Raw genomic sequence first — 26,234 nt, forward strand, 5'->3', positions numbered from 1 at the left:
CTGGAGGCAAGTTAGTAGACCTAAAGCATGCTAGTCTGACATCTAGTGTCAGAAATATGGGATCTGCAACAATGAGGTCCAGGCAGAAACTTCTCTTTATTCACACAATAAGCGACTTTTATTTCCCAGATTATCTTAATACCTAGGCGATATTCAGACATTCCTTCCCTGTAATTTACCTTGCGAATATGTAGAGTATATTTAATTGTGGCACAGGAAACTATAAGTAGAACAGCATGTATTGCAATCTTTCCCCATTAGAGAAGACAAATAGAAAGTTAAAATGACTAGTTTTTTAAATTCAGGAAAAATCTGGCTAGCTTGTCCTACGGTATAACTCTGTAAAAGCTTCCTAAACATATATCTCAGATAGAAATAGACCGCAGATTACTGTTCAGAAAATATTAGAAATGATGGGTGGAGCTGTCTCATGAGAAACTGATAGCTTTCTGGAACAGAAGGTGGGAATATTGCACACTAATATCTAAGTGAACAAAAGAACATATAATGTTGGAAACATTCCTTTTTGCAGGGTTATCTCAATTGTTTGCCTTCCTCATCCCCACTTTGCTCAATTTTTGTTTGTTGTCTTTACTACTGAAAACAAGTGCTAACATGCTTGTGCTCTCTACTTAAAACATGGTGAAATTGGCACCCAAATGGAACATTTAATTTACTTGTAAGTCCCTAGTAAAGTGGCAGTACATGTGCCCAGGGCCTGTAACATAAATGCTACTAGGGGGCCCGCAGCACTGATTGTGCCACGCACTTAAGTAGCCCTGTAAACATGTCTCAGGCCTGCCATTGCAAAGCTTGTATGTGCAGGTTCAACCTGCCATGTTGACCTGGCAAAATAAACATGTGCAAGGCCCAAACCTTCCTCTTAAATACACATATGTCACCCCTAAGGTAGGCCCTGGACAGCCTCAAGGGCAGGGTGCAATGTATTTAAAAGGTTGGACATGTACTTTTAAGTTTTACATGTCCTGTTAGTGAAACCCTATTAATTTTGTTTCGTTAAATTGCGCTGTTCGGCTCCACGTGGCGTTGTTGGTGTCATCCGCACCTGAAGTGACATTTGCAGTGCCTATATAGGCACCACCTAGGCGCACTGATGTCAATTAGTTTTCGTGACTTTCCATGCAAGAAGCGAGGAGCCTCAAAAAACACTGACCACTGTTGTGGAAAACAAGGGCCCTGAAAGGGGGCAAGCCCTGTCCCTAGAAATCCGTTTGCAGAGCGAGTAGGAAGGTTGGGTCAGTAAGGAATGTGCAGCTAGATTTAAGGCCTGATTTAGATTTCGGTGGACTGGTTACTTTGTCACAACGGTGACGGATATCCCGTCTGCCGAAATATAAATCCAATATTATCCTATGGGATTTATATTTCAGCAGATGGGATATCCATCACCGTTGTGACGGAGTAACCCGTTTGCCGAAATCTACATCAGGCTCAGAGTCTCTACCAGATAAGCTCTATGGAAGGTAAGTAACTTGCTCATCTGGTAGAAACTTCTAGCCACAAATTCTTTACCGTAGAAAAGATTCCCAAGCAATACCTCCCCGATGGTGTGTATGCGGACCAATTTCACATGAGGAAGTCCTGCAGGACCAAACGGGCAAAGTGCCCATCCCTTTGCACCTGGCTGTCCAGACAGTAGGGTTGCTGCCAGGTAAATGTCCTGGACTAGAATTATGCGAGCTAATGCACTATTTCCTATAGCGACCACCAGACTTTAAGATACTTCTGGCTACCATTTAAGCACACTTCTGTCTCATCTCTGATCTGGTCCCAGCTTTTAATCTGTCGCTCCAATGTCCTGTCTTTCCAAATACTTTGTTAGCACTGTAACCCTATTGCCTGTCAAAGTCCAGTGTCGGCAGCAGCAAGAATTACACCACAGCTGTAACTGAATAATTGTGCCTGTAACTGACACATTTTTTGCCTCTTAACTGTGTTTTTTGGTGGCACTGTAACCCTATTGCCTTCCACTATAATTACCCTGCTGTGGGGTCTCTGGATGTGTGGCAGTGTAAACCTACTGCCCGCACGTCCCAATCTACATAATTCTTATTATCTGAATAATGTCTATTCGTAAAAATGTTTTCTGTGTTTTCCGAAATGACTGTATCATCATGATCTCTGAACCTTCTTTCTTTCATGAGCCTGCTAAATTGCTCTCACCCCTCGCCCCTCTCTCACTTCTCTCTACTCTATTTGACATATGATAACTATTGCACTACGTAATGACAAGCTAAGATAGATATGCACACATGGTATACAGATATTTACTTGAACTTGGATCATGCACGAGTTCATGCATGAGAACATATACATATGGCACCATGATTATTTTTTTCCTCCTTATATCACCACCACGTATTAATTAAAATCTGGTAACACTTCTATTTTCGGCAACACTTTACTTCAGGCTCACTTTCCGTCCCACTACCTCCCATACCGGAAATTGCTGCCGCCCATTACAGCAACCTGGATGGTTAGCGGTCTACCTTTCCACTACCCGGAAACTCACCCGCGCTTTTCACGCCATATGGCGGAAACCAACAGGGATTCTCATTACGTTGGCTATCCTGCAGAGACTCGGATGCCAGACAGACATGGATCACATCACTTTATATTGACAACGTATTCAAGTAGGCCTGTGGGAACTTTGGTTGCCTTCCCTACACCGCACTAAACTAAGCTTACTGGCCACAAACATGATTTTTCAATTGTGCGTAAGCTTTGCACTTATTAAATGTACCTTTTTTAAAGGCTTTGGGTGCTCACCCTTCATAAGGGGTCCACCCCGAATGGATTACATGCCAGTATCTTCTAACGTCGAGTTTCCGACTTTAGCTTAGTAAGCTTTGGTGAACTTTGGGTGCATTTTCCAAGCCACTGTAAGCCGCTCAATTGTGTTGCTGCTAAACATGATTTTAGAATTACGCCTAATCCTCGCACTCTTCATTTACCTTTAAGGCGTCAAGTGCTCACCATTCACAAGGGGTCCACCCAGGACATCGAGACTGTGGGCATATACGCGCCTCTCAGACCATAGGAAGATAGGCGCTTCTCACACCGCTTGCAGTATTACTCTGTTGGTACAATTCCTGATGGCATCCGAGCGGTCATTCCTAATACGTATTGCTATTCACAGGGCTCGTCAGTCCCACACCTAGCGGACCAGGCGCTTCCCATACCACTAGCAGCGTTACTCGGTTGGCATTATTCCCAATGACATCTGAGCGGTCATTTTTAATACTTATTGCCGTTTACGAAGCTTGTCAGTCCCACACTGATCTCCTTTTTTCCATATTTTGCCCTAGAAAATCACATCGCCTTGATGATACCTTTTCCTACACTCTACACGACAACTAAGGGATATTAGGTGGTCCCTTGAGCCTGAGGTATGCCAACTTACATACTATTTTCGGTCCAATAAAGACGTGGCTTTAGCAATCACTCGGTTCTAATGCCATCATTTCTCCTAAACAGGCTGTTTTACTTTCTATCTCGTCCTACCACGGACGTGCTTCACTGACCACGGACTGTCGGCGCCTTATCCTGGCACGACCTATTCAGCATTACTCTTTGGTAAGCTGACCTAATACGAGTTTCCTAGCATCACCTTCAACATAGTGGCACCAGGGTGTTATTGAATTTTGTCTAGGATCATCTATGGTTTTGATATTTCCTCCTTTTCCTCCTCCATCGCTTCACACCATCACTTCTATTTGCACTTTTTCCATCCGCCACGATTTTACTCACAGGCTTTTTCCTTCACGGTTCTCCTGATATTGGACGATGCTTGTCCAATTTTTAAACTACAATTTTTAAACAACCTTCTTCTTCCTCTCTTTTTTCCCCAGTTTCTCGTATTGAATATGTAACACTATTGTCTTTGCGCAATTTCTAAAACACATGTACATTGTATGTCATTACAGCGCTGAAGAAGCCCTCTGTTTTGGGCGAAACCCGTTGGCTGTCCATAAAGATGCAAACCAAGCGCATTTGAAATAAAAGACAAAGACTTCAAACAAACGAATACTGATTGTCTTTTGAACCTGTTTACTTTGCTTTACTCTGTTTCTTAATATTGCCTCTCATCCTCCCTCTATTCATGTTAGTATTTGTGATCAAGTGGCAGCTGATCATTTGAGGAGGGCAATATTTATACAATGTGTGACTAGCCTAGGTAGTGCAGTCTCTCACAACCCAGCTGCTTTTCCATTTTTTGAACCGATGGACAGGTTACGCTGTCACAACGGTGAGGGATATCCCGTACGGCGAAATATAAATCCAATAATATCTTTGGGATTTATATTTCAGCAGATGGGATATCCATCACTGTTGTGACGGAGTAACCCATTCGCCAAAATCTAAATCAGGCTCAGAGTCTCTACCAGATAAGCGCTATCGAAGGTAATTAACTTGTTCATCTGATAGAGACTTCTAGCCACAGATTCTTTACTGTAGAAAAGATTCCCAAGCAATGCCTCCCTTATGGTGGGTATGCGGACCAATTTCACATGAGGAAGTCCTGCAGGACCGAACTGTCAAAGTGCCCATCCCTATGCACCTGGCTGTCCAGACAGTAGGGTTTGGTAAACATGTGCAGGGAAGCCCACGTTGCTACCAGGCAAATGTCCAGGACTGGAACTACGCGAGCTAATGCAGTTATGACAGCTTTAGATCTGGTAGAATCAGCAGGCAAACCCTCAGGAGGTTGCTCTTCTTAGCCAATGCGTAACAGATTACTATACAGAGAACGATCAGCCGTGAGATGGCCCTATTCTGTCCAGCTCATCCTTTCTTCGCACAAACATACCCCACAAAGAGTTGGTCATCCACCCGGAACTCTTGTGTGTAGTCAAGAAAGAACGACAATGCTCTTTTTGGATCCAGATGGTGAAGTCGCTTCTCTTCCTTGAAAGAATGAGGCGGAGCATAAAAAGTAGGCAGAGTGATGGTTTGACCTACGATAAATGGAGTGACCACTTTGGGAAGCATGGAAGCTCCCGTATGAAGCACCAGCTTGTCTGGGTAGATGTTAAGATAAGGAGACTTGGGGGACAAGGCCTGAATCTCGTTGACCCTCTGGGCAGATGTTATTGCCACCAGGAACGCCGTTTTAATGGTAAGGTGTCTGAGAGGACAGTTATTTAAGGGCTAAACAGAGTACACATCAGGAAAGTCAGGACCAGATTAAGGTCCCACTGAGGGATAATATAAGGACACAAAGGAAACATATGTTGCAAACCTTTCAAAAACCTATGCACAATAGGGGATTGGAAAAGGGAAGGTTGGTCAGGCAACCGAAGAAAAGCAGAGATTGCAGAAAGATATCCCTTAACAGTGTCCAGGGCAGAGCCCTGCTGGGCAAGTGAAAGGATGAACAGGATAACCTAAGAAAGGGTGGCAGAAAGGGGATCAATCTGTCTTTCTGTACAGCATGCCCCAAATTTTTCCCAACAGCAGGTGTACACTGTCTTGGTGGAGGGACGCCTAGCTGCCAAGATAACGTTACAGACTTTGGGAGGAGGGTTGAAAGCTGTAAGCTGTCACCGCTCTATCTCCACTCAAGAAGGCGGAGCGTTGACAGGTTCTGGTGGAGAACCATCCACTACTGCTGCAATAGAAGATCCGCTCGAAGGGGCAGGCTGATCGGAGGACCGGTGGCTATGCTCAACAGCTTAGACTCTCCGTGCCCAGTCCGCAGCCACAAGGATTACTTGGGCCCAGTCATTCCTGATATTTTTTAGAACTCTGGACAGGAGTGGTGTGGGTGGAAAGGCATATAGGAGGTCTAAGCTCCACTTGAAACGAAAAGCGTCTCCGAGCAAGAGCTGCCTTGGTAACTCCAGCGCACAGAACTGCTGACATTGCACGTTCTCATCAGAGGCAAACAGCTCTAACCAAGGCTCTCCCCACTGCTGAAAGAGACCTTTTACTACCTCAGAATGGAGATGTCATTTGTGATCCGCGAGGCATCTTGCACTGAATTTGTCCGCTATGGCGTTCAGAGAACTCACCAGATGTTGAACCATCAGGGATATGCCTTGCTGTTCAAGCCATGCCCAGAGACACATGGTCTCTTGACAAAGGGTCCACAACTCTACACCTCCCTGTTTGTTGCTGTACCATATGGCAGTGGTGTTGTCCTTGAACACTTGTACCAGCCCTCCCTGGAAGGAGGGAAGAAAGGCTTTCAATGCCAATCGGATCGCTCGGAGCTCCAACAGGTTGATGTGGAGTCCGCTGGAGACCAGAGTCCTCTAATCTGCACCGCTCCCAGATGTCTTCCCCATCCCACAAATGGCACATCTGCCACTACTGTGAGATTTGGTTGGGGAAGAGAGAGGTGTCTACTGCTGACCCGATCACAGTTTGTTAACCATGACTGCAGATCTTTTGCAGTTGCTTCCGAGATCTGGACCATGTCAGATACATTCCACTGATGCTGAGCCCACTGGAATGTCTTGTCCCACTGCAGAGTTCGCTCATTCCAACAGGCATGTGCAACTAGCAGGTCCCCATGACCTCAGAATCAGTCTCACAGAAATCAAGGATAGAGGCTGAAACATCGGTATCATAGCCTGAATATCCGGGTCTCGCTGTTCGGGGCATAGGGTCAAAACTGCACCATGTCCCGAACAGTTTCAATGAAAGGGAGCGTCTGAGAGGGAGTAAGGTGTGACTTTGGCACGTTGATAGTGAACCCCAGCAAATGCAGGCGGTCCACCGCAGTCTGGAGCCCACCTTTAACAGCCAGTCATTGAGATAGGAGAAGACTGGCACCCCTGATCTCCACAGATGAGCTGCAACCACAACCATCACTTTGGTGAACACCAGAGGGATACAGGTGAGGCCACAGGTGAGGACAACAAGTGAACTGCAGGTAACGCCTGCGGGCAGGCAGGACGGGAATAGGGAAATATGCATCCTGCAAGTCTAACGCTACTATCCAGTCTCCTGGGCCCGGGGCAGATTGGACCTGAGCAAGAGTAAGCATTTTGAACTGCTCCTTCTCGAGTAAGAAGTTGAGGGAGCTCAGGTCGGGGATAGGACGAAGGCTTCTGCCGTTCCTGGGTACCAGAAAGTAGCGGGAATACAACTACAACCCACTTCTGCTGTCAACACTCTCTCTATGACTCCTTTGGCCAAAAGAGCCGTCACTTCCTAGCAGAGAAGAGATAGGCAGTCCTCCCTCAGCTTGTCATAAGTAGGTGGCATGGAGGGAGGTGTCTTCTTGAAGAAGAGTAGCCCCTTCGAACAAACTGCAAAACCCACCTGGCCAATGTTGCGGACTTCCAGTGGGGCAGGTGATGGGGAATCCTGCCGCCCACTGGGTGCTTATGATGGTAAATGGGCAGACTAGGAGGGTTTGGAGGCTGCGGCTGCTGTGGGGTGGTGGACAGGCCTGACCATTGCCCACCCGACCTTTGGGGCCAGTAGGTACTGTGTTCACGGCCAGGCAGAGGCTGGAAAGCTTGCATGCCGCTGTGGCTCGGCAGGTAAGGCACGCAGCTGTATGCCCCTTCCGTACTCGCGAAAGAAGCGAAAGGTGGATTGAGGGTTCCGTGTAGGAGTCAGGAATGAGAATGGGGATGGCGACCCTGTTGAGCGCTGTTTGCACCAGGATCATCTGCCTTAGGACCTGTGGGAAAGCCGATGTTGCACGACCGCTGCCAATCCTTTTCCATCTGTAGATCCTTGGGCCAGAATGGTACCAGCAGCGGCCCCTCCCATATTTGCAGGGCCTGAAGGTGTGCTTGGGGAAAATGGCTGCTCAAATAAGAACTGAAGGCTCTCGTACAACTCTTGTATTTGAGCGGGGGTCTGGTTTTGGAAATGCAGGGAGTCGGCCCAGGCTCTGGCTAACCACTGATCCAGGCCTCAAGGGACGCTCCCTTGTCTCCTTGGCTGACGCACAAGGTGAAATCAAAGCATGCTTAACAGCTCAACGACATGGAGTGGGACGACAACTCGGACCTGCGAAGGCTCCTGGGCCTTGCTCTCAACTGGGAACTTGAGAGTTGCTCGTCAAGCCTCCAGTAGCTTGAGGGATCACTCCATCAAGGCCTTTGGATGCATGGCATGACAGTCGGGGCACACCTTTGGGTCATGGTGTCATTTGAGGCAGTATAAGCAAACAAGGTGGAGGTCCGTCACAGACATCTGTCAGTGACAGGCGCCACAGGGCTTGAAGCCGGCCTTCTTTGATGACATTCCTACCACACCAGAGGTAATACCTCAAAAATGACTTCAACAAAATGTCTAAAAAACCTTAGTCAAAAAGTGACCAAGGGGTAACTGGCGCAGAAAGGAAAGAACTGACATCAATGTGCCTAGGTGCTGCCTATATAGACACGCAAACATCCCTTCTCGCACGGATGACGCAATGTGAAGCCAAACGATGGCACCTACCGGCATGCAGGGTTATTGCTTGTGCAAAATGTCCAGATCCAGTCTGACGCCTGGAGATAATTCTACGGTAAGGAATCTGCGGCAAGAAGTCTTTATTAGATATTGTTTCTGCACTTTAGCTCAACTTTTTCTTCCTTTATAGGATACCGTGGGAAGGAATTGGGTATCACATTGGATAACAGAGGAGGGGGCCTCTATTTTGCCTTCCTGCATAAGTGTGTCTTCATGCAAAATGTAACTGTATCTCCAGTCACCTAGTGAGCCTCCAATTCCATGGCAGAAGCGAAAGAAGGTTTTTAACCACTATGCAAGGTGTGTGGTACCTCACTAAGTGCGCAGCGGAAAATTTCTCTACTTACGCCCTGTTTGGTTCCCGAAGCGCAAGAAGTTTTTGGACACCTTCCAAATCTTTCCTCAGATGAAGCCAACACCTTAAATGAATATGAAATATGTTTAAAAAATTAAACTTGCATTTATTTGCCAAAGTTGAGTACTCTTTTACAATGTTTTCACTTTGGGAGAAGGATGCAACCGTTGGGTGGGGGGTCCGTTGAGGAATATATCATGGCACTAAGGAAACTGGCATCTACCTGCAATTTTGGGGTGGCAACAGAAGAAAGATTGCAGGATCTATTTTTCAATCAATCAACTATATTTATTTAGACCAATGGCCTTTAAACAACACAACATTAAAATATAATAGCAAATACTTGTATAATGATACATTTCATCTAATAAAACCATAAACATTACCCATGTAAAATATATTTTCTAATCAAATCTTCAGATAATCCTGTAAAATACATCTGTATTCCTACTAATTCTCCGTAGACACTGCACTAGCTGCCCTCATTAATAGCACATGCTATGTCTAGAAAGCGCTGCCCTCATGAATAGCACATGCTATCTCTAGAAAGCACATATCAGTTAAAAATTCTGCAGCGTGCCCACGAGTCAATATTCCATATTTCAAGAATATTGGGTGTGACCACTGTTTCCGCTGTTTGATTTTTAGGCAATCCAACACAACATGCAACATACACATATGGTGTTCAACCCACAAGAACAATTCCTTCCTATATCGATCATTTTTGCTTTGACCATATTCCATATCTTGCAAGGGTTGGGTCCTATTCTTACTCTCAACACTTCAGTTCTTAGCCGCTGGATTGTAGGGTATCCACATACAGATAACTCACTTTATTCCGCCATGCATTTAACATAAAATACACCGCATTTTTCTCTCTTAGATATTGATATTCACTTTCGTTGGACAGTTCTTTGCCTAGCGCTTTTAGCTCACTCTTGCAGACTTCTATTTGTAAGGTCTGTGGGAGCAGCATTACGTTCATATCTGTGGAAACGGCAACCAGGTTGGTCCTAACCTTTTTTGCCCATTTTAATTCACTTTGCACAATTTCATTCTTGCACTACTGAGAAACTTTCTGTCCATCCTTCTCACTCAATTTTCCCCAGAATCTTATTAGGGCTTTTGCAGCCAAAATATTCCATGATGTCATGCCAGTTTCTAATCTTATTGCTTTGAACATGGCTGAACTGAGAAGTGACAATAAATACTTCTGGCAGTTCCCCTCCTTCGCATCCCACCTGTTTTTACCACTAATATATAACAATTCAGCTCTGGATTGGAGTTGCAGGGTGATCATTGCTTCATAGGCTTTTAGGACTGGTCTTCATGACATTTCCCCAAAGGACTTATAAAATAATTTCAGCCCACTCACAGAGGCAATAGCCCTGGTCTTTAAAGCCTCTAAGTGAAATTTCAATTTCAAGGACAGCTCAAACCAGACTCCAAGATATTTATATTCATTTACTAATTCAAGTCTCTCCGAGCCTAGGTGTAAATTAAATTTGCTTTTAGTTTTTCCAAAGCAAAGCACCCTAGTTTTCTCCATATTTACCAAAAGTGTTTTCTACCTACAATAATATTCAAATGTATCTAGTTTCTGTGGAAGGCCTATTTCTGTCTGGTCTAAAATCACAAGATCGTTGCCATACAGGAGGCATGCCACATGTTTACCATTCATCTTAGGACTAAATCCATTTGCGGCAGTTAAGGTCACAGGCATATCGGCAACACATAAAGAGAAAAGTAGAGGGGCTAATACACACCTCTGTCTTACCCCATTATTCACTTGTATTTTTTGCGTTAAGGTCCCCACAGTATCCAGGATCAATTCATGTTGGGATGTGCTATGGACAAAGCTAGGAAAGCCATGTGGCAGAAGGATAATCCATCTTGAAATGAAATAATTACCATGCCTAGTTCTTGTGAGCATTAACAAGCATGCGTAGGGGTGATTAGGAAACATTCTGTTTGTGAGGACAAATGAGGCATGAAAATGTGCATGTGGTGAACACAGTAGTAGGATCAACTTCAGGTGCCCGACAAGACTTAAAGAGTGCAAAAGAATTTCAAGGAAAATGTTGTAGGTGCAGTAATGTGGTGCATGTGTGCAGTAATGTGGTGCATGTGGCTAACTGCAAATAATACCTAAGTAGAAAGCTACGTGCAGGACATGTGGAAGGAAAAATCATTACACTACCTGCTGTAGATCTACCAAAGACAAGAAAAAGGTCAGAGAAGTGGTCTGTGACTCTGATCAAGAGTGTGAGGAGGTAGTATTGCAGATCAAAGACGAAATAAACAAAGGTCCCTTTGAGGTGGTACGGATAAATGGATCAGCTGTTAAGACGTTATTTGATTTGGTGGCAAAAATAAAGTTAGTACCTAAAACATTCTTTGAAACAAATTTGAAACAAACAGTGAAGCTGTTAAAACCAGATATATGGCCCACAGTATATGGTGAGGAACCAATCAAATTGATGGGTTACTTTTGGGGTACTATTTAGTTTGCTAATAGACTCGGGCCAGATGTACGACCCTTTTTTGCTCTCGCAATTGGGAGATCGGCCCGTTTGCGACAGCAAAAAAGGGTAATGGCATGTATAAACGCTATTTTGCGAGTCACTGACTGTCAACATAGCGTTTGCGACTCTCGCTATTAGGAAGGGTCGTCCCGCCCGAATAGCAAGACTCACTGCCATGTATAATTGTTTTGCAACCACATTTGCAGCCGCAAAACACTCGCAGTTTACCACCGACTTCAAGTTGGTGGTAAACCACTCACAAACAGGAAGGGGTCCCCTTCCCCTTTTTGAGTGTGTGAGGAAATATTTTTTAAGAGCAGGCAGTGGTCCAGGGACCACTGCCTGCCCTTAAAAAATGTAAACTGAAAAGTTTTCTTTTTCTTTTTTTAGATGCATCCCAGTTTCCTTTAAGGAAAACGGGCTGCATTAAAAAAAGAAATTGTTGAAAAAGCAGTCATATACATGGTGGTGTGCTGACCCCAGCAGGCCACCAACCCTGTGAGTGCAAACCATTCCCAATGGAGTCGAAATTGTGCTTGCCTCAGGAATAGTGATCAGGCATGCAATTTGCGACCCCATTGGGAATCGCAAACAGTGTCTGAGACACTGTTACATATATTGCATTTTGGGAGTCGCAAATTGCGAGTTGCAAAGCGATGCCATTTGCAAGCGTAGTACATCTGGCCCTTATTCCTGGGAAAGTCTATCTTCAATTAGAGATGATTCTCTAAATAGTTGCTACAATCAGAAAGATTTGTCTGTGTATATTGACCTCAATGAAACTCAATCAGTGAGACTGAAAGAAAGTGTGGTGGTTGTTGAGGTGGTGGGAAATTCACCATTCAAAACAACTATGAGAAGCAATTCCCTGAGGTATTCAGAAAAGATCTGGGGCACTTAAGAAATTATGTTCATTTGATAAAGCTTAAACTGGGAGTTTTGCCTGAAGTGGGGAAGATGAGGGGTATGCCCATTATGGTATGGGAAGCATTGAGGAGGGAATTAGAGACGTTTCAAGAAAGTAGTGTCATACAGTAGGTAGAAGTGGCTGAATGGTTGTCTTCTGTAGTGATGGCTTACAAAGCAAATGGGGAAGTGAGTTTATGTATTGATTTGAGGGAGTTGAACAAGACAGTGGTTGTTGATCATTACTTGTTACCCAACATTAGAGAGACGTTTGAAAGGTGCAAAATATTTTTCGTCCTTAGACTTGACATTAGCATATCACCAGATCTCACTACATCCCCAATCACAGGAGTTATTATCATTCACCACAACATTTGGAATTTTCAAATTTTTACGTTTGCTTTTTGGGTTGGTTTCAGCTTTTGCAGTTTTCCAAAGGGCTATGGAGTACATTTTGAAAGAGGTTGATGGAGTGAAGATATATCAGGACGCTGTGTTGGTGTATTGAGAGAGTCAGGAAGAACATGATATTAGACTGAAAGTTGTCCTGAGGAAACTTAGTGAAAGCGGACTGGAACTTAAGCTAGAGAAATGTAGATTTAGTGTGACTGGAGTAAAATACCTAGGTCATTTAATCACTTCTGAAGGTATTCGACCAAAGGAAGATTTGGTGTGTGCAATGAAGAAAATGCCTAGCCAGAGCAACAGAGATGAACTTTTTAAGATCTTGGGGCCAGCGGAATATTACAGTAAATTTGTCCCAGGCTTTGCAGAGAAATTTAGTTGTATGAGGAACTTGTTGAAGAAAGGGGTGGAATATGTTTGGTCAGAGGATTGTGTAAAGGAGTTTGAAGAGGTAATTGTATTATCTTTTTTTAAAGCTTTTTTTATTGGGTTTTGTAAATCAGAAGAAATAAAAATCTCATTTTCATCTAGATGAATATTACATTCATGTGCATCACTAGTAGTTTGTTCAGCTTACATTAGTCATGGTCTGGTCATCGCGTTGGAGATCTTCATAAATTCGTATCCACAATATTACAAATCCACAATCGTTCTCCCCTCCCATGGCTCAGCTTGTTTCAGGTAGTTGACATTTCCTTTCCCGGGCCTAAGCTATTCTCCCCTGGTAGCATGTGTTCCCTGCCCCCTCACCAATCCCATCCTCCTACCCATATTTCCTGTCAGCATGTTCTACCATATGGTGTCTGGTCCAAGTGGGTGATCCATCAAGTATGTTTGCAAGAGGACCCATATATCTCATGGCTCGGAGGTGGGTGGCGGCAGTTCAGCGTAGATGAGTGATTGCTCTTGAAAGAATATGAGGTCCTGTAGCCACTCCTTAAACTTGGGGGCCCGTCCTCTGCCCCACCTGCAGGACACCCTTCGTTTGGCAAGCAGCAGACCTAATGAGACATATTTCCTGGCCAAGAGGCCCACTCTGTCTGTTTATCCTAGCAATGCCATGAGTGGGGGAGCTGGAATAGGGGACCCATTCATCTTCCCCAAGGCTTCATAAACCTTCTGTCAGTATCCCCTAATGGGGTTGCATCCCCATGACAAATATGAGAAATCAGCTCCTGCTTTCCCGCACCTATCGCAGTTATAATCTGATCGTAAGTGAAATCGGTGAAGCTGTGAAGGAGTATAATATTATTGATGTAGATATTTAAAATGTACGATGTGCAGTCTGCCACTTGCCGATAACTTTCCCGTTTGTTGGCAGGAATACTGCCATTGTTCACCACTAAGGGGGGCCTCTAGTTCCTCATCCCAATGTAATCTCAAATTCCTTCGTGGCTCGGTGCTTGTTGTTTGGATGGTGCGATAGAGCATGGAAACCACGTGTGTGAGTGTAGTGCTTTGGAGTAGCATGTGCAATGGGGGCAGTGTTGGGGGTTCGGAGGGGAATTCGGGAGTAGCCATTTTAATATTTCTGTCACAGCCGAACATATAGGAACAACTCCATAGGGGTGGGCTGTAGATCTCAGAAGAAAGTCTCGCTATTATAGAATGCCCCATGTTCATGTAGATCGCCCATGTCATCACCCCAGTTTTTCGGAGCATCCGGCAGCAGCCAGCTTCATGCGCAGCCAGGAGATCCGGATGATAATGAGTTCCCAGCAGTGGGGAGTACAGCATGGGCGCCTGTAGGCGCTTGGCTATATCGCGCCAGGCAGCGTTTGTACAGGCGACTGTCGTAGGGTTGGTGTCTCTGGGTTGTGATGGCGTTCCAATGAAGGCCGTAACCGGAATGGGACACATATACCCCTGTTCAACAGCTAACGTGCCATATACGGAGGGGTCGGAACCAATATGCTGTAAAGTGTGCCTGGGCGCACACGAAATAGAGTTCCATATAGGGAGCTTCAAAACCCCCTTTCGAGAATGGATAGTTCTCCCCCCCCCCCCCCCCCCCCCCCAACACGTCAGCCGAACAAGCTGGGTTTGTAGGGTTTTAAATAACTGCTTGCCTGCTTGCCTGGGGAGTAAGGAATATTAATAAAGAGATAAAGTAGTTTTGTCAGCACTATCATCTTAACTATCTTAATGGGGCATAGAGATCCACCTCGTTATTGAGTCTGTTATGGCCTCCAGCACACGTCCATAGTTATCTCGCAACAGCTCTGTTCTATCTCTAGTAACATTGAGCCCAAAATATTTGATTGAAGAATCACAACAGGTCAGTCGATAGCTTCGAACATATCGTCAGACTTGAAGAGGTGAGGCGGAAGATTTTGGATTTTCCCCAATTGATATTTATCCCAGAGCGCGCTCCAAAGTTTATAAACTCCTAAGTATGGGGTTAAGGCTGACTTCAGGGTCTCAAATATACAGTGTGATATCGCACCCCCTACAGAAGTGAATTCACACATGTGGATAAACAGCTCACAGACTCTGGGGAACACGGGATCGTAGATTAATGGAACAGATGACTCATCCCGCAGACGCTTCATATGGACGACAAGGAATACAGTGGCTCAACAGATTTCCGACTGGGGGGAGTTACAGAGTTATGTTGCCATTATGTGGTAATACTCTGGAAGCATAGTGAAAATGATAGGATTTAAAACTGGAATTATCAAAATATAAAGCTGCAACCTGAAACTTGTACCACTAAGTAAAAAGCTTACCGGAGAACATTCCAGTTGTACAGGAATGTAGAAGATCTATGCTCAGCAGGATGATGCATGTAAATTGTGGTTTTTTTTGTTGTTGTTTTTTTGAAATGCCAATAAAGTTTATTAAAAAAAAAAGAAATACAGAGTGATATCGTCTGCATAGAATGATACTAGCAGATGTCTTGTGGGGTAACGGATCCCGTACTCCTGGTGGTGTTGCCGGAGTTTGGCTGCTAGTGGCTCTATGGTCAAAGCAGATAGCAGGGGGCATCCCCGCCTTGTCCCAACATGTAATTTGGACATGGGAGAGCAGACCCCATTAATCAGCACTTTTGCCTGTGGTTGGTTGTATAGCAGTTTTATCCAGGACAAGAAGGGTGGCAGGAATCCCATTCAGCACAACACGCCAAGAAGGTAATCAAGGGAATCAAATGCCTTGGTGGCATCTAGGAATATCGACACTGAGGCTAGGTCGGGGTTAATGTCTTGCATACGAGGGAAGAGGGTGAAAAGGTTATGTGAAATTGCTCGCCCAGGAACGAAGCCCGACCGGTCGGGCAATACTAAAGCATTCATGAGCAGACTCAGGCAGTTAGTGTGCACTTTTGCTGGTATCTTCGCATCACAATTTATCAATGAAAGGGGCCTGTACGATTTGGACTCATCCGCTGGTTTCCCAGACTTCGGTATGGAGATAATGAGCACCTCCTGCATTGTCCGCAGGAGAATGCAAGATTCCTGGGCCTCATCCTACAAGGTTTTCAGGACCAGGAACAGGCAGCTGATATATGTTTTCTAGAAATCTGCGGTAAGGCCGTCTAGGGCTGGGGCCCGTTCAGAGCAGAGCTGCATTATTGCTGAGCAAATCTCCTCTTCTTCTATCTCAGCAGAGAGGAATTCTCTCTGGGCATCTCCCAGCCAACTCAATGCCAGATCTTTCAAATATGGCTCTAAATCTATAGGCACTGTCCTTTGTGTGCTGTACAAAGTAGTGTAAAAATGATGAAATACCTTGGGAGGCGCTAGGGGGCGCACAGCGGAATGGCTGGGTGAGATCACAGCTCCGCAGGGCAGACACGAACATTACGGGATTTGAGATACCCAATGCCCGAAATTAACGGACCCGAACATCGGAACATGCATGGGAAGGTGCCAGGACTAAAGCGCACTAACTAGGCTGATTAAAGAACGGCGGATACTAGCGTTTTAAGCTGCGGAGACTGGAAGCGCCCGGAGAGTAAAATGGCGGACATCGGACGCGAGACGACCGGAATGATTTCACATCGGCTCTAAGTATGCTACCGAATGACATTATCTGGCCTCGAGAGGGAGAGCGATAGACTGATGCAGCACCAGTGCAGCGGCGACACATCGGTAAGCTCAAGTTTACGCACCGCGTTATGCCGAGAAGTAAAGAGCTAAACCGGCAGGGTCGGACAAAATAGCGGCGCCCGTAGCTTTGGGATAAACCCATGCAGAACTGTAAATAATCGGCACTACGCTGCAAACGAGGTTCGTGATATTGGGTGCCGGGGGCTGCCATCCCTATAATCAGAACTACATGTACTGGCGGTGAAGAGCGGAGCTGGGGAGGCGAGGCTAAACCGATGGTTGCAAACAGCACACAGGAAGGTAAACACGTTGGAGGCAACGGCATGCGGGCTGGGAGGCACAAGTGCGGACAAAGCGAAGCGGCTGGAAGACTCGGTGATGTCTGGGAAGAATAGTTTGAAGCGCTGACAAAAGTATGGCTATTAGCGGACAGCACTGCCGACAGAACGTGGAGTATACGCAACATAAAGGTGAAATCACGACGTGTGGGGATCTGGTGATGTGCTGATGCACAAGTATCAGTAAAAAGAGGCTAGAGGCATCTAGGTGCGGGTCACCTCACAGCGTGGTCTCCTAATACAGTTGGTACAACAGGCACGCCAAATACGAACTGCTACAGCGGTGGAGGCGTTGGGGGCTGCTGCCGGTGTGGAGAGGGGGAAGTGGCGAGGATTGGGACCCCAGACAGCCTTGCACTGCAACTAAGGCATAGCTACCCAGGCCACTCCTAGCAACACGACGGCGGCGCATAACAGGCAGACACGCTCCGCGGCACACATCAGCATAGTCGAAGCAACACAAGTAGCCACCATGGTGCGACCAGACAAGCAACAACCCAAGATAACGTTTGAGGCAAAAAAGGCGCCAAAGGGCACCGAAGAACAGGCAGAGGGCGAAGCCCCCACAGAACAACAAGCAAGTAGCAATATGGAAAAAATATTACAAGCAATACAGTCAAATTTACAAGATATAAATGGGAAGTTAGATCATTTGACGTGTCGTATGGACAGCATGGCGGCCAAAATGGAAAAACACGGCGAACGGCTGGAGACGGCAGAAACACGCACATCAGCGGTGGAAGACGAGGCGCTCGCAAGTACCAGCAAGTGCACTGGCATGGAACGAGTTCTGGACGTCATAAAGGCCAAAGCGGAGGAGTTGGAAGCCCGATCCAGGCGCAACAACGTTCGAATAACGGGGCTGCCAGAAACGACAAACACAGGCCGCATGGAGTCGTACGTTGAGAAGCTATGTACAGACATATTTGGAGCAGAAGCACTATCACCAATCTTCAAAGTCGAGAGAGCGCACCGGTCGCTGGCACCTAAACCGCCAACAGGGGCTACACCACGGCCAATTGTAGCGCGAATTTTGAACTACAGGGACCGAGATAATATATTGAGACTCGCGCGAGAAAAAGGACCGATAACGCATCAAGGAAACAAACTTGAATTTTACCCTGATCATACCGTGGCAGTCCAACAAGCACGGAGAGAATTTGCAGCGGTGAAAGCAAAACTACGTGACCTACAAATAAATTATGCTATGCTGTACCCAACCCGTCTGAAAGTAACGTGGGAAGGGAAATCAATACTTCTAACAAGTCCCAAAGCAGCACAAGACTTTGTAAAAAGAATATCGAAACAGAATAAGGCCGCAGCGAGGAGAGATCATCAGCAGGACTTGGACTGAGCGGTTGATAGCAGGAAAGAAACTGTGTGGAAAGACTGCGGTAAGGTCAAATATTGGTGGTAAAGAGATGGATACTGTTCTCCCAGTGGTGGGCTATGAAGGGGACGCCGACGGGGTCTCTGAACAATGTACGGGACATACGAGACGACCCTGTTGTACTTTAAGCGCACTGGTCTCCTTTGAGAATAGCCATAAGTAATGGGGCAGAGAACACTGAGGTGCAGATTCGTATGGACCGAGTGATTCATAGTCGGGAACATGAGAATTTGCTTGATGTTGTAACTAGCCCTGTATGGGGGGGTACAGTCTGCTACCGAGATGAGACCTGAATGTTACAGTTGTACACTATGGGGGCAATGATGTTGAAATATAGGGGTGAAATACGGATATAGCACCGTCATTGGGATGTACATAATGTTGGAGGGAATATGTTGATGCTAGGCGACTAATTGTTCTGCATTCAGTAGCTAAAGCCTAAACTGGTGACAAACGTGTTCTTGTTAATCACGGACAGTCTCTTGGGCGCATAGATCAGAGTTACTAAGGGGTACTGTCAAATGATCGAAATCAATGCATGCTGTTGTATTATGTGGCATTGGGGAAAATCCTGCACTGCACATTTAGGCATCGAGGAACAGGTCTGCCCCCATCCATTCAGTTGGGTGATGTGGTGTGCCCTCAGCGGACCTCTGGAAGGGTGATCCCCACATCAGTTATGTTACGGAGGGGTGTTACACGGGGTATGCGGCTTCGGCAGGATTGGGTTGCTGAAGAGGGTGGGAAGGGGTGGGGGCAGGGTGTTGTTCAAGTTCAGAGACCTGGGCATTTGAGATGCATTATTGTTCTGCATGTTGTACGGCAGAAGGTAACAAGGACAATTGAAACCAAACATCATCATGTCAATTACGAGTTAAGACAAACTTACACTAGAACTGTTATTCTTATATGTTTGAACACTAAATGGCGCACAATGTGAAGAGTTCCGGTAGAGCCCACTTAAACCTCCTCACGTGGAACGTGAGAGGTTTTACACAGCCCAAGAAAATTAGGCAGATATTTGCCTGCTTGAATAGGTGGGAAATTGATATAGCTTTCTTACAGGAGACACACATAGCGCCTAACACACATCAGACTATTGGGGCGAGATGGGCAGAATCAACCTATGCAGCCAATTACTCATCATACTCAAGAGGGGTAATAACATTGATTCGGAAGGGCACGAATTTCATAACAAGAGGTGATATCGGACCCAAATGGTAGGTACGTTATAGTCTCAGGGACATTACGAGGGCAGAAAATGACTTTGGTGAACATATGTGGGCCAAATGTGGACGCACCGGAATTTTTTCAGGGACTGTGGGGTAACATGCATGCACTGCAGGATACACAGATCATATGGGGAGGGGATTTGAATATAGCCCTGGTGCACCACGTATACCAATCTACAAATTCGGCAGAACCGCAAAAGAAAGCTAGGGCGAAAGTCTTAGATATAATGGAAGATATATCGTTGACAGACCTCTGGAGACACACATACCCAAACATACCAGGGGCGACGCGCGTGAATGTGATCCACAACAGCTGGTCCCGTATTGATTACTGGCTAGGTACTGATAATATTGTGTTGTGGTCGGAGGAATTGCGTACTCTTCCTAAAACGCTGTTAGATCATAATCCGATTCTACCAAAGCTTCAAATACCACACTATTTACCGCCCCCATTCCAATGGAGGTTCATCGCTCAAGCACTAACAGACACAGTGTATGCTGACACTATTCATAAGGCGATAAAAGAATATTTTCAGTTAAATGAAGCAGCAGTGGAGGATCCGGGGCTATTATGGGAGGCGTTTAAGGCCACAATAAGAGGAGTCTGCATGGGTACCACAGTGGGCATCTTGCGGGACATAAGGCAGCAAATTAGGAGATGTGAGGAGCGTATGAAAGAACTGGAGGCGACTTATGAAAGTTCACATGACCCAACACTGTTAGGCGACTTGCGACAATTAAACACAGAACATCAAACCTACATCGAGGATGAGCTAAAATATATTAATAAAAGACACGTAGCCAGGAACTTTTGGGAAGGGGGTAGGTCAAGGAGAATATTGGCGACTAAAATATGTGAGGGTAAAGGGCATAAAGCAATCTTACAAGTAAAATCGGAGGATGGCACGCTGAAGACGTAGGCGAAGGATATATTACAATGCTTTGTGGACAATTATAGTGCATTATTTACATCGCAGTCCACAGCTTCGTCTACAGAAGTTCTGACATATCTCGAAGACGTAACCATTGCGTGGCTATCAGATGGTCAGAGGGAATACTTGGCATTGCCAATAACGGTAGAGGAAGTGACAGAAGTAATACAGTCCTTACCGAATGGGAAAGCTCCCGGTCCAGACGGATTCACTTACGAATTCTCTAAAAAGTATGTCGACATACTGGCTCCCCATCTGGTAGCCATGTATGGCGCCGCATTTGATCAAGCAGAACTACCACCAACGCTTAGAGAAGCGGTAATAATAGCCCTTTTGAAACCGACTAAGGACCCAGAGATATGCGAATCCTATAGGCCCTTATCGCTGATCAATGTTGACTCAAAGATTTTAGCAAAAATACTAGCACTGCGGTTACAGCCACTAATGACGAATCTGGTGCTTCCTGATCAGGCAGGGTTTATACCGACAAGAGCCACATCTCATAATACTAGGACACTGTTTGCCCTCTCCCACTATCTTACACCATCTACGAAGGCAGTGGCGGTCATGCTAGATGCCGCCAAGGCATTCCATTCCATAGAATGGCGCGACATACTATCTATACTGCAGAGAATGGGCTTCCCCCAGAGATTTATTCAGTGGGTGTCCTTATTGTACACGAAGCCGAGGGCAAGAGTGAGAATAAATGGGTATATATCGGATGCATTTGTCATTGAAAGAGGGACTCGGCAGGGGTGCCCCCTTTCCCCATTGTTATTTGCGCTAGCCTTGGAACCGCTAGCTTGCCTTGTCAGACAGAAACACAAACCCTCGGCCTTACAATTCCTATCCAGACCCCTACACATATCCCTATATGCAGACGACATGCTTTTGTATGTACGTGATCCCGAGAAATATCTGGACCCTCTATTAAGGGAATACATAAAATTTGGTAGGCACTCTGGTTTGGCCATAAATTGGTCTAAATCATCAATCATCCCTCTGACAAACACGACCACGCCACATGAAACTGAATTCCCGTTAGACTGGCAGACTGACCCTATAAGATACCTGGGGGTGTGGTACCATAGAAACCCGGAAGTGGTAATACGCTCAAATTATGGACGTACTATCTCAAAGCTTGAGGACAAAATTAAACGTTGGTTGCACCTACCACTATCGTTAGCAGATCGCATTGCGATTGTAAAGATGAATATCCTGCCTAAATTCCTCTACCTCTTCAACAACATTCCCATCCCGCCCCCAGGGGCGGTTTATAAACACATAAAATCACTAGTGTTACAGCTGATATGGGCGGGCAAACAGGCACGCATAGACCTCAGAACGCTAACACTGCCCTATGACAGGGGAGGATTTGGGGTGCCGGACTTCTTATTGTATTATTTATGCGCCCAAGCACAGTATGCTGCCTACTGGTACCATAGGGTGCCATATCTTACACACACAGCTGTGGAAGAGGGGGACGCGGCGCCAATACCACTGACGGCAATTCTGACCCATAGACGACCGCCTTTACACGCAGAAGACATAAATACTATTGACATCATGGCGAAAGCATGGCAAAAACTAGGGCACTTGGCACATAAGGTCCCACTATATGTGCCGGCATTGCCATTACACCATCATGCGGAATTATCAGTCACTGGTGAAACGGTGGGTATGGATCTACTACGCCAGGTAGGCATACACAAAATGGGAGATCTCTTTCATGAAGGGGAGTTTAGAGGGGCAGAGGAGCTGACGTACATCCAAAAGAAGACGCTACTGTTCCGCTTTACATATTACAGACTGCAAAGAGCAATGCAGAAGTTATACCCAACCTTCCCCTGTGAACCGGAGAGCCTAAATACACTCCAGCTCATAGTAACGACCTCGGATACATCGCACCTGGTATCAAGATTATACTCAACTGCACAGGCAGAAATTTCATATAATACTGATAAGGCTAAATCGAGATGGGACTCATGGCTAGTAGACCCTCTAATGGAGAAAGAATGACAACAAACATGTGCATTAGTACAAATACTCACTCCCAACGGCAATTTGCGCATCATACACTACAAATACATCCACCAGGCATATTACACACCAGTCAAACTACAAAGGTATGGCTTACAAGAAGAGGCAACATGCAAAAGGTGTGGGGGGGATGTAGCTGATTTTGTACATCTAGCTTGGAGCTGTACGAAAATACAAGAATTTTGGAAGGAAATCACAGCCAAACTCACTGTTATGGTAGGGGCGGAAATAGAATGCTCGGTGAGAACCTGCTTATTTTGTGCCGTATCATTGCTGTTAGCTAAACGCCAAATTGTGCCATGTTGGAATAGTAAAAATGCGCCTACAAAGTCCCAATGGTTAGGAGATATGACTAGATGCAGAGATAGGCTTTTGGCATATGAGGAGGAGCTACCGACCCGATCCAGGCCGAAGGATTACTGGAGATTCTTCACGGATTATATAAGAACATTACAAACAGATGAGAGATTGTAAATTTAAATACTGCATAAAAATACATGTTTACTACTACATTGATATATGTTGCCCTTGAGGAACCGGCTGTAAAGAAGGGAAATGTACTATGTAAGAACTGACGATGTATTTGAGGATGTAATGGTCTCAGTTAATGGTTGTCAATTGATGTTTCTTTTTTTGTACTTTTTGAAGAAAATCAATAAACAGATTTAAAAAAAATAAAAAATGATGAAATGCCTTCAGTATATCTGGCGTGTCCCTGTATACATTTCTGTCTGATTCTGTTATCTCTAAGATAGTGTTAGAAAATCTTGGTTTCCGAATTAATTCAGCAAGCACCCTGCCTGGCCTTTCCCCCTCCCCATATCTTTGGGCTTGATAATAGCTCCCACGAAATAGGCATTCGCTTTCAGCTGTGTTTTGATATTCAGACAATGTGTCTCTGATCTTTCCTCGCAAGTCCCCACAAGAGGAGTTCTCTAGCTGCGCCTCCATCTGTTTAATGTCAGCCTCTAGATTTCAGGGCGTGGTCCGAATATCCTGCAGTATCCCTCCTCCCTTCGCTATGCATATCCCACGTAAATGACTTTAAAAGTCTCCCACACCTTAGCCATTAGAGGTACAGAATCTATGTTCCGCCAAACAAAAGTCTTGTATCTCTTGCTCAACCTCCATCCTGAATGGGGTATCCAGGAGAGGATGGAGGGGAAGCTGCCGGGACTAGTAAGGTGTGGAAGTGCACGGGGTGTCAGCACCATTACAACAGGTGAGTAATCGTAGTACATGCGCGCCAAATGGGACGTCTGCTGCAGCCAAGGCCCCAGCCCTCTAGAGATCAGCCAATAATATATTCTTGACCATGAAGAGTGTACTACCGAATGACACGTGCCCTCCATTCGCGAGGGGTGTAGGGTCCGCCAAGCGTCTATCAACTGGTGGGCAGTGATAATCTCCCGAACTCGGCACTGGGTATTAGTGAGATGGTGGGCCTGGGGATGAGATCTATCCAGCTGTGGGTCAATTGCTATGTTGAAATCCCCCCCCCTCCATACAATGTGAGTGGATCCTATATTTGTTATCTTTCACCATAGGGTAGCGAAGACATCAGAGTCATTATTATTGGGGCCATAGCAGCACACCAATGTGATGGACTGTGACGCCATTCTGCCTCACATGAGGTTATATCGGCCTAGTGAATCCTGCATGGATCCCAGAGCTACATATGGGACATTTTTTTTATTAAGTTTCGCCGGTCCCCAAGCATACCTAGAGTAAGCAGCAAAGCTTCTATGCGCTGCCCATCCGGAAGCAAAGGTGGTGGGAGCGGAGGGGGCTAGATGTGTTTCTTGGAGCATGGCACAATGAATATTGTGCCTATCCATGTAGGCTAGAATGTGTCTTCGCTTACGGGGTTGACTAGTCCACGCTAAAAAATTGTATCTTTGTTGTGCGGAATTAGCTGCCATGCATATACAACTTCAGATGATAAATCGGGAGGGGGGGGGGGGGTTGCTCTGTGGATTCCAAATTACTGACAGTAAATATCCTCAGACCATACCCATCATTGTTTAGCAACATGAAAGCCATTAGAAGTTTCCCTTTCCCACCCGCCACCCACAACAGCAGCCCAAACTTGCCAGAGACAGGATCCCCCTCCATTCAAGAGGGAACCAGTGATAACTGAAAAAACATAAGTGCCTGTAATGAGACAGCGGGCAAGTGAGCTTTGTTTAGAGCTCCCATAATGATTGTAGCTTTCGGCAGACATCAAGCACCAAGAAGAAAATGAAACAGGAGAAGATAGAACAGGGTATCTGTTAGGAGAGCAGATTGAGATAAGGTCAGTGTAGCAAGAAACAGAATTAACAGAAGGGCTAGGCCCAACAGTCAAGAACATTTTGCATTAGGTATGTACTTCTGGGGTGCCGCAGGAGGGCGCACCGGGTCCACATCGAGAGTACGAGTGTGCCCAGGAAGTGTTCTTCATTATCCCATTTGTCCGATATAGTTGTAAACAGTGCACGGGTGCAACAGGAACATCGCTGGTATATATTTCCCCTCCCTCTCAGTCACCAGAGATATAACTGGGCACTATTTCCACTGCAAATTTTCAGGCTGAAATGTCATTCACGGGCGTGAGGCAGGACATCAGTGTCGTAAACTAGGGTGCTCCAGAGCCGATCTCAACGTATTCCGTCAGCCCAGCTTCGACAGCGGCGAGGGAGAGCAGGAGGGAGCTCGGCCCGTCGCCCTCGAGGGTGATCCTCTAGAAGTGCTTTTCAAGAAGTCAGTTAAATGTTGTGGATTTGTAAAAAAGTGTTGCTTCCATTGATGTGTAACTCGAAGGAGTAATGGGAATAACATGGTGTATGTGATGTTCGACTGTTGGAGTTTCTTCTTCACCGGCAAGAATGTCTTCCCCGCCATGGTGAAATCTGTGTATATGGCAATGGCCGACCCCTCAAAGGTAAGTTGTCGCTGCTCCCTGGCCAGCCAGAGGGCGGTATCTCGATCGCAGTAATTTAGCAACCTGGCGATGATAGGCCTCGGAGGGGGGACCAGTAAGTGATCAATGGGCTCTCTCTACTACAAGTCCAAAAGCAGCTGTGAGTAGGCGTTCAACATATTCTTCTATCCGCCCGGTGTTCGTGGACTCCACTATAACGAGGATGCATATATTGTTGCAGTGCAATCTTGACTCTAGGTCCTCGTTCTTGGCCGTTATCACCTTCAGTAGGCGTTCCATATTAAGCAATTGCTCCTTTCTGCCTGGAGATGTGTCCCCTAATTCAGAAATTCGGAGCATCAGACTCAGTGATGCACCCATAGTGTTTCTCGAGTTTTTGGGCTATCGTGTCCAAGCTTGCACTCATTTTGTCCATCATATTTTCAATGGAGGTGAGACTGTGTTTCATTGTAAGAAGCAGTTCCTTCAAGTCGTCAGCTGGAGTTTGGTTGTCGGTATGCGGGCCCCCCGCCATGGTTTGGTCAGGTTCGTTAAGCTGTGTGCAAGTAGATTAGCAGAATTCCGACTGCAGCTTGGTCTTTTTCCCTTCAGTTCTGCCCATTCTTTGGCTGCAGCTGCTATAGCTCAGACCAGGAGTTTATCTGAATGGAGGCCCTTAATAAAAATCCCTGCGATTGTCCTAGAGTAGTAATATGTG

General features: G+C 45.8%; 1 protein-coding gene across 2 annotated transcripts in view; it reads right to left on the reverse strand.

The window, feature by feature from the left end:
* SACS (sacsin molecular chaperone) overlaps positions 1-26,234 on the reverse strand; it is a 305,612-nt gene that overhangs the window by 32,080 nt on the left and 247,298 nt on the right. The window lies entirely within an intron of this gene.

This window comes from Lissotriton helveticus, chromosome 8, assembly GCF_964261635.1.
Source record: "Lissotriton helveticus chromosome 8, aLisHel1.1, whole genome shotgun sequence".
Classification (NCBI taxonomy): Eukaryota; Metazoa; Chordata; class Amphibia; order Caudata; family Salamandridae; genus Lissotriton; species Lissotriton helveticus.